The sequence below is a fragment of the Acomys russatus genome, chromosome 4, assembly GCF_903995435.1.
Source record: "Acomys russatus chromosome 4, mAcoRus1.1, whole genome shotgun sequence".
NCBI classification, from domain to species: Eukaryota; Metazoa; Chordata; class Mammalia; order Rodentia; family Muridae; genus Acomys; species Acomys russatus.
In genome coordinates, this window is record NC_067140.1 from 22,704,784 (window position 1) to 22,718,338 (window position 13,555).

The 13,555-nt window shown below is 52.2% G+C and overlaps 1 protein-coding gene across 1 annotated transcript in view; it reads right to left on the minus strand.

Moving 5' to 3' along the window:
* Pmepa1 (prostate transmembrane protein, androgen induced 1) overlaps positions 1–13,555 on the minus strand; it is a 50,921-nt gene that overhangs the window by 34,393 nt on the left and 2,973 nt on the right. The window lies entirely within an intron of this gene.

The following is a 13,555-nucleotide window of genomic DNA, read 5'->3' on the forward strand; positions in this document are numbered from 1 at the left end:
ACTCAAGGACTTCAGAAGGTGGTGTCTGAGTGTATGGAGAAGCTGGTGACACTGGTAGAACCATGGAGCTGTGGAGCGCATTGGTGCCTGGAACCCCTGCACCTGGCCTTGTATGGACAGCAGAGGTATTGCTTGGAAGGCACCAGACCACACAAGGCCTGTGGCAGGGGGATGGACTCTTTGGTGGAGGAGAAAAGAAAACAGCTGTTCTGGAACCCTGGCTTAGCATCTCTGGCCCACAGGAGGAGGAGGAGGAGTCAGTCTAGCCTGCGTCTCTCCAACAAACCCTGCCACAGCACTCCTGGCTAGAGAGAAGAAAACCCCACGTTGTCTTCTCCAAGGTGTCCCGAGCCACAACCTCTATCCAGACCAACACTGGCTGCTATGGTCACTTCAACATGGGACTGTCCACTGACCGAGTATGTAGGCCACTCCTGCAAAGATGAGAAGGAGGGTGCTGGGGCTGAACTGTGAGGGCTCTGCCACCTACCAGGCACGAGGCATCACGCAAGTGCCTCCTAAGTGTCAGTGTCCACAGCCATAGGAGGGAACACCCAGCCCCGACACTGAGAACCGCCAGAAACGGCTGGAATCAAGCACCCCTGAATACACGATGTTCGGTTGTGTCTCAGCAACCCAAGGGGCTGCCAACCGCTGTCTTGGACTTCAAAGCTTACCATGGCCCTCCATGATGCTCAATGTCTTCCTAGTAAGTAATTAAACCAAACTGAAATCAGAATTCACCAGACCCAAAAAAAAAAAAAAAAAAAAAAAAAAAATCAAAGCACAACACAGTGTCACGGTCCCCAGACAGCCCTGAGCAGCACATCCAGGATGCCCCTACTGGGCCTGGGAGCAGGCCAGCGGCCCTCAGCCTCTATTCCGGCCCGGGGCCAACATCGGCCTACCCCAAGTCGGCTCCACGCCTGCCAGTTCCAGGCATGTTGGCATTCCAGTCGGCCAGCCTCAGTGGCCCCGTGGGCTGCAATAAAAATTCCTAGACAGGTAGTCAGGTCGGGAAGCCAGAGCAGGATAAGAAGGGAGGTGGGGAAGTGTGGGAACTCCCTCCTCAGACCATAAGGGCTGGGGGTGTCTGTTGCCTGCCTAGGTGCTCCTTTGGTTCTGGACTGGGTTGCGGAAGTTGAGTCTAGGCTAAACCTGCCATGCTGTCCACCTGAAGCTTGAAACTCCAGGGCCATACAGGCTTCTGCTTCTTTTCTTCCTAATGGGTCTCTCTTGTTCAAGGAGGCTAGCCAGCAAGGCACGCTTGCCGGCCAGGAAGCCACTCAGACCCTTGCACAGTGAACACACGTTTTCTATTATTCCAGGGAGAGGAGCTCGGGACCTTACATAGCCCCATTATGGGGGCAGTTATGGCAAGCCCGCATGCTAGGGTGCAATGAGAGCCTGCTGTGGCACCCTGAGATTAAGGTGACCCCAGCACCTGGAGGAAGTGACCATGCTGTCCCTCTACAGGTGCAGGAAGTCCCACACCAACCCCACGTCCACATGAGTCTGCAGCAGCCCCTTGTCCCATTGTATGGCCCGGGCCTGGGCCTGGGCCCCTTCCCTCCTTCACTGCTCCCAGACACAAACCACAACCATTCCCCCAGGATCTGACCTAATGACTTTCACATGGCCGAGGGACCCGAGAAGGCCAAATAGCAAAGCTTCCTTTTAAGGGGGTCTTTTAAGGGGAACCTTGGTTTGCAAGTGTTATGTTCTGAGACTGGGTTCTATCTGAGTAACCCCAATTGGCCTTGAGCCACAGAGGTCTGCCTGCCTCGGCTCCCCCACGTGCTGGGCTTAAAGTAGGTGCTTCTAAAAGACCGGGAGGGGCGTGGCGTCCTGGACATGTCTTGCAGATGCCACTGCCATTCCTCCCAATCTTTTGTCATTTCCAAATACACTATGAAAGGAATTAAAATCACTTAATATCTCTCAACTGGAAAAACTATTCATGTTTACTTGGTTGTTTTGTTTTGAGACAGGGTCACATACGGCCCAAGCTATGTAGGGAAGGGTGATCTTGAACTCCTGATCCTCCTGCCTCTTGTGAGGCACACATCCCTACGCCACGCTCAGTTTATGCAGGGCTGGGCATGGAACCCAGGGCTTCACACATGCTGGGCAAGCACTCATGACTGAGCTACAGTCGCTGCTCACAGTTAGACTCTTTTTCCAGTGCTGGGAATGGAACTCAGGACCGTCGCACACCAGGCAAGCGCTCTGCCAACTGAGCAGCACGCCCAGCTCTCCAACTTGCTTTTACCCTTCAGTTTTACCTTAAAATCCGGTGCCTCACAAAGCCTGTGTGGGCCATGTTTAACTTGCACACAGTATCAAGCGTCACCCCGAGCACAGGTCTATTAGACATTAGTCAACCCCCCTTGTGCTGCAGCTCCCTATAGGGAGCAGGCTGTCATGTCTCCTAAGGCCTCTGGGGACTTTCTTGGTAGGCTGGATACCTGAAATCTCCTGGAGCCAGCCCAGCCAATCACTAGCCATGTACACTTCTCCTCTGAGGCTCAGTCTCCCCATCTGTACAATGGATTTAGGGGGGCAATGCTGGGGTAGCATGTAACACCGTGCCTTGCACGCAGCAGGCGCTGAGCACATCAAGGAAGCAGGCTGCGTGCCGGGCTGTCTACACAGCCCTGTGGACCCTGTGGGTGGCGGGACAACAAAGGACCAACATGACAAAGGATCAGCATGTTCCTTTCACAGGAACACACTTGTGAAGCCACGTGCCCTTACCCTTAGGCCACTGTGCTACAGGCATTTCCTCCTAAGGAGTACAGGGGAGGAGACCATAGCCTGTGAGCCTCACCCGGTCCTCAGTTCCCTGGAATATCTAGCTATCCATTTGGACGGCCGTGTGGCAGCCCAACCCCCATAAGATGGGCAGCTCCGTCCTGCGGTCTAGCCTGTCTGGGAGCACAGCAGCCTCTGAGTTCACCACCTCTGAGTAACCGCCTCCTCGAGACATGACTCACACCTGTCTGGGGTCACCCACATCCTCATTCCCTGCAGAGGCACAAGGGCCAGGTGAGGCGGGTGCAGGCAGAGGCGCTCTGGGCCTTCGGGGTCACACAGTCCCAGAAGTGCCAAACCTACCATGACTACAGGGCTCTGTCTGCCCCTTGAGTCCCCATGAGATGGAGGTCTTGGCCTCAGACGTGGTGGCAGGAGGGGAGGGGGAGCTCAGATTCAGGTTGCAAAGTGTCTCTCTCATGTGGAATTCTACTGAGTCCATTTCCTGGGGTCCCAGCCTGGCCCAGGTAGCCCTTCTGCGATGTCCAATGTGGCTGTTCCCCGGGTCATCTACACTTCAATATCATGGTCTCAAAGTCAGGAGGTACTGTGAGTGAGCCGACAAGGATGCTGACTATAGGACCCTGGAGCCCACAGCACGGCAGCCTCTGGGGACAGGTGCAGAAGGAGATGGGGATAGGGGCCTTGGGAGAGACAAAAATCTGGAGTTTGCTAGTATCTGCACGTCCTACCAGGGTAAGTGCCACATCAGGGCCTCGGGCTGAAGTCTCTCCCACCCCCCACCCCCACCGCCTGCCCCCTCACCCTCAAGGAGTTTAGTCTGCAGAGAGAGGATACAACCTTCCAAATGCTGACAGAGAAGGAAATTAGGAAGGGGAGGGAGAAGATGGGGAGTGGGGTGGGGCAGTAAAAGCCTGGACTTGGGTCCTGCTTCTGCAGTATCTCCAAACTTCCAGCACGGGCTTGCCAGCGCCTTGCTCCTTGTCCTAGCACCCTGTTGGTCACACTGACCCCTTTTTCCTCCAGTTGCAACCCAATACTGGACGGTTCCTGTTCTCTCATTCTTGGAGCCACGGGGATCACTGCCCGCTGGCCCAGTGACCCTTCCAAGAAGGGAAGGGTGTGGTAGAGGGGAAGGTTCCCCGGCCAGCCAAAAGGGACACACACAGACCCAGCTGGACAAGTCTGAGAGGGCAAAGGGAGAGAGGGGGACTCAAGTCAGCCACACCCGACACCGTGACAGGTGGCTCCAGAGCTTGGCTCTGTCTGGGCAGGCTAAGCCCAGGCTTCGGGAACCCTCAGCCCAGGTTCAAGTCTGCCTCGCAGCTCTGTGCTGAGTGATCTTTGGCAAGTGCCTTGGCTCCACCTCCTCGTGTGCACTAAGGTTGCCATGAGGATTTTAACGAGATGGGGCATGCGGAGTGCTGTGAGCATCTGCCGCTGCTAGGGCTTAAAAAGCCACCACTCGCTGTGGAGGGAGTGCCCGATGAGCAATCTCCAAGCAGACAGAGCTATGAGGTGTCAGGTTTGTTCCTTGAATCCTGACGAGGTCTTCCAGGGTCTCTCTTGTCTTGCTCTTATTTATGAAACACTCCCCTACCCCCCCACCAGCCCCCATCTCTGAGCCTATTCCAGAGAAAAGGCCCCACACCGCTCTCTAGAGTGTAAAGGTGCTTAGGATAGAAAACATGTATGAGAGAAGCTGGCAAGATAAACCAGAAGCTTCTATATGGGCTGAGGTTTGGGGTGCTGGTTTTAAAGAAAGGCAAACAAAGTGTTATCAGGGGACTGTTTCACTTGGTGTCTTACTCCAAGTGTAAGCTTGGAACAGGTCTCTAATATATATTGAAGGTCTGGAAGACCCGAGAGCTGAAAGTAGGGCTGTGTCACCTACAGCTCAGGGATACAGCAAAGGGCAGACTATGATTTGTTAAGTAGCCCAGAAGACTCTACATTACATTAACAAGGAGAAGCTGTTCAGAGGCTTATACTGGGAGCCATACCTCATCCTGCCAGGACTCTGCAGCCTCTACTACTTCTGGACCACCCTGGCTCAAACCCACTCTAGGGCACACCAGCATTACCACTTGAATAAGGATCTGAGCCCAGCAAGAGGGTGCTGCAATTGATTAGCAATGTCTGCCATGAGCAGCAAGTGGAGTACTTAATCAAATGGCAGGAATGATACAGCCCCAATCTATACTTTGAAAGTCACAAGGCAGGTCAATAAAATAACCAGCAAGTCTTTGGTGAACTTTCTTGTGCTACCAGGCCAGTAATTGGACAGACACTGCTGACATGCTCCATACGTGGCCTAGGAGCTGGTGACTGGAGAATAGCCAAGCCAGGAATATATGTTGCACAGAGAGGGCAACCCAGCAGGAAGTGTGCTGATGCATAATCCCAAGAGGTCAGCCAGGAAAAAAAAAAAAAAAAAAAATCAAACAATCAGGTAAAAAAATCAGGTAATTATCAACTCTTGGATCCAAACTTACACTTGAAATCTCAAGTTAGGGCCATTGGAAGCTGGCTGTATAATTACACCTCTGGGCCACGTGGCAAGCAGCTCTAATTACCTCCTAGATGGAACCAAAGTGACCATTTTAATCTAGAGCCCAAAGCAACTAGTAAAATTAGACAGCAACAGCACCACATGGAAGTCCACATGCCTGACAGCAGCAGTACAAGGACCCTGCCACAGCGTACATCCAATAATGATCAGGAGAGAAATGGGACAGGCGAGTGGTGGCTTTTTATCACGGGGGCCACACAGCTCCAGATCCACTTTTAGTGAGTCTTCACCATCCTAGCTAAAACAGCTGCAGTGGTCAAGGCCTGGCTGTGGTACGTTATGGTGCCCAAACATATCCAACACACTTCCTTTCCTACTCCCACCTCTGTCTCCCATCCCATAAGTAGATTAGAGAAACAGCTCCCTCCTACGGCTGGGACCCCAGGGCCACTGAGTTTGGCCCTGCATGAATCACTTGGTGGCTCACCAAGACTGCATTCCCAAGCGACCGAACGGTAAGGAGGAGGTGCAGACACCAATAAATGAATCACACCTTCCGTAAGACCAAACCTTTGGCTTCTGCAGACACCAATTACCAAGTAGAAAGGGAAGAACAAAGAAATTACTCAGGGTGTTTGCGCAAAGTTGATTCATAGGTTCACAGAATTATTACCAACTAAATTGTTTGTGGAAGGGCAATTAGAGCTATGACCAGATGCGGCTCGTCAGCCAGGGAGCTGGGAAACTGGGAAAATGGAGGTGCGTGTGCACATTCCTGGAGGCTTCCAGGTTTGGGGAGCCCCCTTCCCTTTCGCCATCTATCTTAAGTTCTGTATGTGAGCAGACAGCCACATGGAATGTACAGGAAGTCAGAACTTCCATGCAGAGTTCAGGCGTTTGGTTGGAAGGCTAAGACACCAAACCCACATGGAGCGGTTTGGATCAAAGCATCATATCTGCTGTGGAGCCTGTCCATTAGAAAGGGAGTCTCGGGGCTGGAGAGATGGCTCAGTGGTTAAGAGCACTGACTGCTCTTCCAGAGGTCATGAGTTCAATTCCCAGCAACCACATGGTGGCTCACAACCATCTATTATGAGATCTGGTGCCCTCTTTCGGAGTTCAGGTGTACATGCAGACACAATACTGAATATATAATAAATAAATCTTAAAAAAAAAAAAAAAGGAAGGGGTCTCCTGCTCCCAGGCAGAATCCTACTTGGCATTAGTGCTGGCACCCCCACATCGCTCACTGAGCACTGACTTCTTGCTAAGGAGCCTAATGGACGGGAGGACTACTCTAATCACTTCAGCACAGAAACAAGGAGGGCCTCACAACATCTGGAGCTACAGCAAGGCAGGACGAACCAAAGACACCCCTACCCCTGGAGAGCTCTGTTCTGTGGGACACCTTCACCTCGATGTGGGTACACAGGGCTTCTCTTGGAATCTAGTCTTGGTGGGTAGTGGGTGACCAGGTAGCCATGACCACTGGGGGTTAGAAAGACCTCTCAGGGGAAGGACAGAGAGTTTTGCCCATATTTTCTAAAAGCTGGGTTTGGCTTCCCATTGCCCTTCCCCACAGGACAGACAGCCTTGAAGCCAACTTTACCTGGCCAAAGCTTAAGGCAATTCAAGAAGAAGGAGGAGGAGGAGGAAGAGGAAGAGGAGGAGGAGGAGGAAGGCTCAGGCCCCGTCAGGAACCGAGCAAGGGATTTGATTTCACTGAACCCCGCCCCTTGTGGGGGAATTAATATGCTTTTAAACAGACAACATATGTATATAAACATTATAATGTCTTTAGGACTGTTTATAGACAGGAAGATATGTCACTGTGAGGTCCAGTCGCAAGGCTCAGCAGGTGAAGGCGCTACTTGACGCCACGCCTTAACACCTTGAGTTCAATTCCTTGGGACCATGGGAGGATAAGATGAGAACAGACTTCCTCAAGTTGTCTGTGGATTTCCACACAGGTGCAGTGACAGGCACACTCATACATACAAAAAATAAAAATGCTTTATTTGTATTTGTATAGCGTTGACCCTGGGACACCCACACAAGCCCGTATCTAGACCCATCACTTCCACCGGACACTCTCAAAGCCATGGATGCACCTTCCTTCCTGGATCCCTTAGGGACCAACAGAACTCTTACGGCCCTGAAATATGGGAAACTATGGGTAGCAGGAGAGGCGACAGCTGCACAGGCCGACCCCAGCATGACCCTTTGCAGAACACTGCCCCATTCTCCTGGCAGCGATGGGAAAACTGGTGACCAGTGCAAACCCACCCCTCCACGGGTTATCCGTTGCCATCTCTGTACCAGAATCGATCGTGGGGTGTACCTGCTTAACAAGGGTTAAGCACAGCATACTGCCACCCCAAATATGGGTATTAGGAATGGGCAAGATAACAGCAGTTTCTTCAAACTGAGCCATGTGACTCTCCAGATCATGTGCCTGTCCATCCATGGAGGAGGCCAGTGCTAGCAAAGGGGACAGGACAGAGGAACCATTAAGATTCTCAAAACAAATGCCTATGAAAAAGCTGAGCCTAATGGCACAGGACTCAGCTACTCAGAAGGCTAAGGCAGAAAGACCACAAGCTCAAAGCAAGTCTAGGCTACGAGGCCACCCTGCACAACACAGTGAGGTGCTGTCTCAAAAGGGCTTGGAAATGTAGCTCAGCGGCAGTGTTTGTGTTCACCACTTAAAACCCTTGAGTAAGCCACGCCTGTAATCCCAGCACTTGGGGAGGCAGAGACAGGCCGAGCTCTGCAAAGCAAGTCCAGGACAGTCAAGGCTACACAGGGAAACTGTCTCAAACCGCCCCGCCTGCGCACCCCTCCTCCCTCGCCCACCGCCCCTCGCAAAAGAACAAAAACAAAACAAAACTTTCGTCCAACTCATAGGGATCTGCCCGCCTCTACCTCCTGAGTGCTTGGAATAATGGTTTGAGTTGCCAGGCCCAACTCCAAAACTTTCTTCCAGCCACACTGTGCAAGAACCAACTTTACCTGCATTGGCCCCAGGAAGTCAGTGGCTCTCCAAGTCTTCTCCCAGGGTCTTCATGAAGGAGACAGTATTGTATTTTTGTCATTGTGACACCCTTAGCAGGGCTACAACAACCGCTGGCTAACCCCAGGTTGGGAGACACCTGGGCTGTGGTAGGAAGGCACCAGCACCAATTTCAGCTCTTGCACCTTGACTCATTTTGAAATTTCTGAGCCAGCGGGTAGGAGGCCAGGGCACAACTTCCTGCTCCAAAGACTAGGAACTTGTGAGCATTAGAAATAGCTTGTGCCAGGAACTTGCTCAGCTCAGCAACTGTCTCCACAGCCCCACAGAGTGGGTGTCATGCCTCTTTCCATCTTACGGAGGGTAAGTGGAAATGCAGAGGGATCTCAGCTTGCCTTGAAACAGAAGGTTTTCCTTCAAAGCCTGTACGTTAGCCAGGTGGCGCACACCTGTAATCCCAGCACCCGGGAGGCAGAGGCAGGGGCATCTCTGTGAGTTTGAGGCCAGCCTGGTCTACAAAGTGAGTCCAGGACAGTCTCAAAAAACCAAAAAAGGAGAGAAGGAGAGAGAGAGAGAGAGAGAGAGAGAGAGAGAGAGAGAGAGAGAGGAGAGAGAGAGAGAGAGAGAGAGAGAGAGAGAGAGAGAGAGGGAGAGGGAGAGGGAGAGAGAGAGAAAATGTATGTGTGTGTGAGGGAAAGTGCAAGCCTGTACACTCACCACATCCTGACCTGCCTGAAATATTCAAACAGGTAGGAATAAACACCTCGGCCCTTAGAAACGTCAGGGCCAACACAGACTCTGTTTCCCTGATTAATAGGATTCAGTGACAAACTACTGGTGACAGCAGTGGGGCAGACCCCAGCATCTGCCACTCTTTATAAGGAGCATCACTCTGCACGCCGTCCCACCCTGCCTAACCAATGCCTACGGGGTTGCCCCTCAGGCTCGCAAACATTACAGTGAACAGATAGAGGCCCCAGCCTCTGAGATTGGTGATTGAAGGCAAAAACAGACACCAAATGACTACTGCACAAACATCCAATGCATGCCAGGGCAGGTGTGAAGGTTCAAAGAGAAAGGACCAGAAGTCCAGCCAGTGCTCCCTCAACCTCAGCTCTAGGAAAAGGCTCCTAAGTGGACCGTTCAGCAGCAGCTCTTGTACTGTCCCCAGATGTCACTTCACCTGAATGACACAGGGCACAAGCGTGGGACAAATGCTATTAAATGTCAGAAGGCATTCTGTGTCCTGTGATGTCCCCAATAATGTCTGGATTTGGTCCCTCTGGGGACATTTGTCAGTCACGTGTCAAACCCTGCCATAACACATGCTGGTGCTGGGGTTCCAGCAGAGACTGGTTCCCCACACACCCCAAAGGGGCAAACACATTTCCAGGGAATGTCCGGGCCTGGCTAAGTAGAATGGCTCCTGAGGGATACAGTGGCAGCTGATTGGCTGGTACTCTCACCCAACAAATAATACAACAGAAGCTTGCAATCCTAGCGTTAATGAACCACTGCGGCAACAGTAAACCTTGCAAAGAACACTGGGTGTGGTGTGGGAGGTAGAAAGTGTGAGTGATCATCAGTGACTTGGGTTGGAGTTTCAGTAGACAAGTGTCTTCCCCTCTCCAATGCCATTTTTTCTACCTGCAGACTGGTAGTAACAATAGCTCTCCCACCAGATTGTTTTTAAGACTGAGTGGAGAGGAAAATAAAATGCGTCACTAGTACCTGCACACAAAAATCTCTTCCACATCCAACCAGAAAAGGAAAAGAAGTAAACATCTACTGGTCACCCTGGGAACAGAGGAGGGGAGCCATTCTGCAGCTCCCAAAAATGCTGATGCCCCAAACTTTTGCAGGTTCTAACACCCCCTCCCTCATCATGGTGTTATGAGCAAGCTACTGGGGAATTTCCCCCAGCCTGCTGGCAATGGCTTCTGCCAATGACTGGTAAGACCCTGGTGGGACCACCCCACTCCCAGCCGAGGTGTCAGGGCTTAGCTCTATAGTGTCCCTGGGCAGGAACACAAGGCTGTCGGGTTGCCATGGCTTCTTGAAGGGGCACAGCCCACAAGAGCTGGGGAGTGACACTGAGGACTGGGCCTTTGTACTGAGACCTAATAAAGGACCCTGAGCTCCCAAAATGTGGGCCTCTTATCTGCCCCTTAGGGCGCCAGTCTTGTGACCCAGACTCAGTCTCTGGACGTGATGGGGGGGGGGTGTTAACTTCATGGCTCAAGTTAGTGCCTTGTCACTGCTTTTGCCCCCAGCATCTGTACCCCAATGCTGCTGCGACTAAAAGACCTTGCTGGCAAGGCCTAAGACACTGTCTGGGCCTCCTGCGCCAGAGCAGGCATGCTGGGGTTTCCGCCAGCTCTGTCTGCGGTGGGCCTGGCAAAGACAGGGATTATGACACCAATATTCAATTACTCACTTTCAAGGTCAGCATCCCGGGTGGGCCTGTAGATTCCAACGTTCCCAGCTGGTCTGAGGAAGGGGAAACCTACCCTCAGCAAAAGCTTTCTAATACGGCAGGGTGCCAGGTTGTAACCAGCAGTGGACAGGGCAAAATAGTCACATCTAACCAGTGCCCACTCTCATCCCCCACCCCAGAAGAGACCACTGTGCCAGACAATGAACTCCAGACCCTTGCCCGGTCCAGTACAGGAGTGCTTTGACATCATTCAGACAGGTCACATGACAGAAGGCAAGGCAGCAACACCTTTGGGCTTCTCTGTCCTTCTGACACTTGGTGACCTGCAGGACAGGTCCTTCAATGGTAGACTATGTCTGTGGGTGGGTTTTGTAGGTTTCTTTGGTGAAAGAGGAAAAACAAATGAACGTTGTCATCAGTTAGAAGCCAGGAACAGCAGAAGCTGTGTGGTCTGGTCGGTTAGGGCCCTTGCCCCGCAAGGCTGTGAGCTCTACCCTCAGCCCAGAAAAATCAACCCGTTAATCAATCTATGAGTTTTGACACCACCATTTCACCACCCAGACCCTCTGTACTGAAAGGTCTAGTCCACATGGACATGCACATGTGCTAAGGGTGGGTTGAGTGGAAGGGGGAAACCTTCCTATTAATTAATTATGTATTTATCTTGTAGTGCTGGAGACGGAGCCCACAGCCTCACACAGCAGGCCAGTGTTCTACCACTGAGCAGCACTTCTAATCCATGTGGCCTGAGGGAGATCTTGCCAGCTCCCTAGCTCCCTGAGGGCACCGCAGGGTGACTGCAAAGGCCCTCAACTGAGCTACACTGGCTTCTGAAAGCTCCTCCCTTGAGGGACAGCACAGCATGGTACCTTCTTCAGGGTTCCCTAGGACACACAGAGAGCAGACATGTAGCTCCACATGTGTGTAGGCCCCGCCTGTGTCATATGACTTTCAGAAAGCAAACAGGCCCGTCTGGCTCAAGACTACAGTCACAACACTCAGTTCCGCTGCTGCCTGATGACCTAAAACCCAGACAGCAGGAGGCCTGTGCGTTAGGAAAGCAGTTGCTGGCCAATATGCACCGTTCACCCTGGACCCAGAAACAGCCGCCTGCCCTGGAGCCAGAACCTTCACCAAACACCCCCAGAGGCCGCCTGCCTTCCTTCCCCTGTGGTATACAATGGGCACTCAATAAAAGCTGAGTGGCAGGTGTCAACTTCAAGGGCAAGCGGCTGATGTCTGAAAGGGCCCTTGCTAGCACCCAAGCGTCTCTGCTTGAAGCCAGCAGTGGTTCCCAGCAGCGCCTGTGCAGATGGCTGGAGACAGTCTGTGTGTCACAACTAGGAGAGAGGTACTAGCATGTGGTGGGTAGAGGCTACCTGCACGGGCCAGCCTTCTCCCTCCCGGCCTGGAGGCCTAGTCACCCTGGATTCAAGCAGTGTTAAATACACATGGTGTGCAGAGAAACCAAGGGAGGGAAAACCGCATGTCCTATGGGTGGCTAATGGTTCAGAATGGGGGTGGGGGTGGGGGAGGGAGTGCCCATGGGCACACAGAGAACAACCTTGAGTATTGGTCCCTGGGCCTGTAGATATCTATGTCTGTATAGTGTGCCTGTGCACACGTGTGTGGGTATGTGAGTGCACATATAACTTTTTCAGAATTGGTTTTCTCATTCTATCATGTGGGCCCTGAGTCTTGAACTCAGGCCAGTCTTGGCAGTCATCACTATTACCTACTGAGCAGTTTGGAGACAGGGTGTCTCACTGGCCTGCGACTTACAACTGTGTGTCACCAGCCTCAGGTGCACTGTAAGCACTTTGCCCACTGAGCTCTCTTCCCAGGCCTGGAATGGTTTGGGTTAGAGCTGGGGACGGAATCATCCAGTGACTCAAGGACCCAGGCAGACAGAGGTGTTGACACACTGAGCTGGTCTTGCATGGGCACCTTCTAGGGCCCTGGTAAAATGAAAGCCAACCGATTAGGGCTGGGTGGCCCTAGCACCTATCAGTCCAGAAGGTCCGCTCTCGGCACCACCTATCTGCTCTGCAAGCCATAGGCAAAGCAGGAGTAGAAAGCCAGGGGTTCAATTTTGAGATGTAACAGGGGTGGAAAGAAAAATGTATATATGTGGCAAGGGATGGGCTCCTCGAAACATCTGTGTGAGCCCTTGGGCTGTGGACTGACGCTGGTTCCCAAAGAATTCTTTCAGGCTCTTAGCTTAAGGTGGAGTCCACTCTGGCACCCAAGTTCCAAATGCGAGGAGCAGTACATGGGGTCCAAGAGAAACAACCCCAGTCAGGGACAGAAAGAGTCGGAGGCCTCAAGCCAAGCTTCTTATCTCTACTCCCTCACGTTTCCTGAAGCACAGGACTTCCAAGCTCCCTCAGCCTGTGCCAGGTCTGACCGTGGAACAACAGGACGGAACAGCAGGACGGAGCGGTGGGCCAGGAGAAGCCACCATCACTGCAGCCTTTGCTGAAGCACAGAGATGGACTCCGAAGACTATAGCTTAGTGACAATGGTAGGCTATCACTCGTCCAGTGAGGCCCAAGAAGGCTTAAAAGTCCCTTCTAGGGCTGGAGAGATGGTTCAGTGGTTAAGAGCACTGACTGCTCTTCCAGAGGTCCTGAGTTCAATTCCCAGCAACCACATGGTAGCTCATAACCATCTATAATGTGATCTGATACACTTCTTAGGCTGCAGGTGTACATGCAGGCAGAACTCTATATACATAATAATAAATAAATAAATCTTTAAAAAAAAAAAAAAGCCCCTTCTAGAAGTCTCTTTTGTTAGGGACTTCCTTCTTATCCGG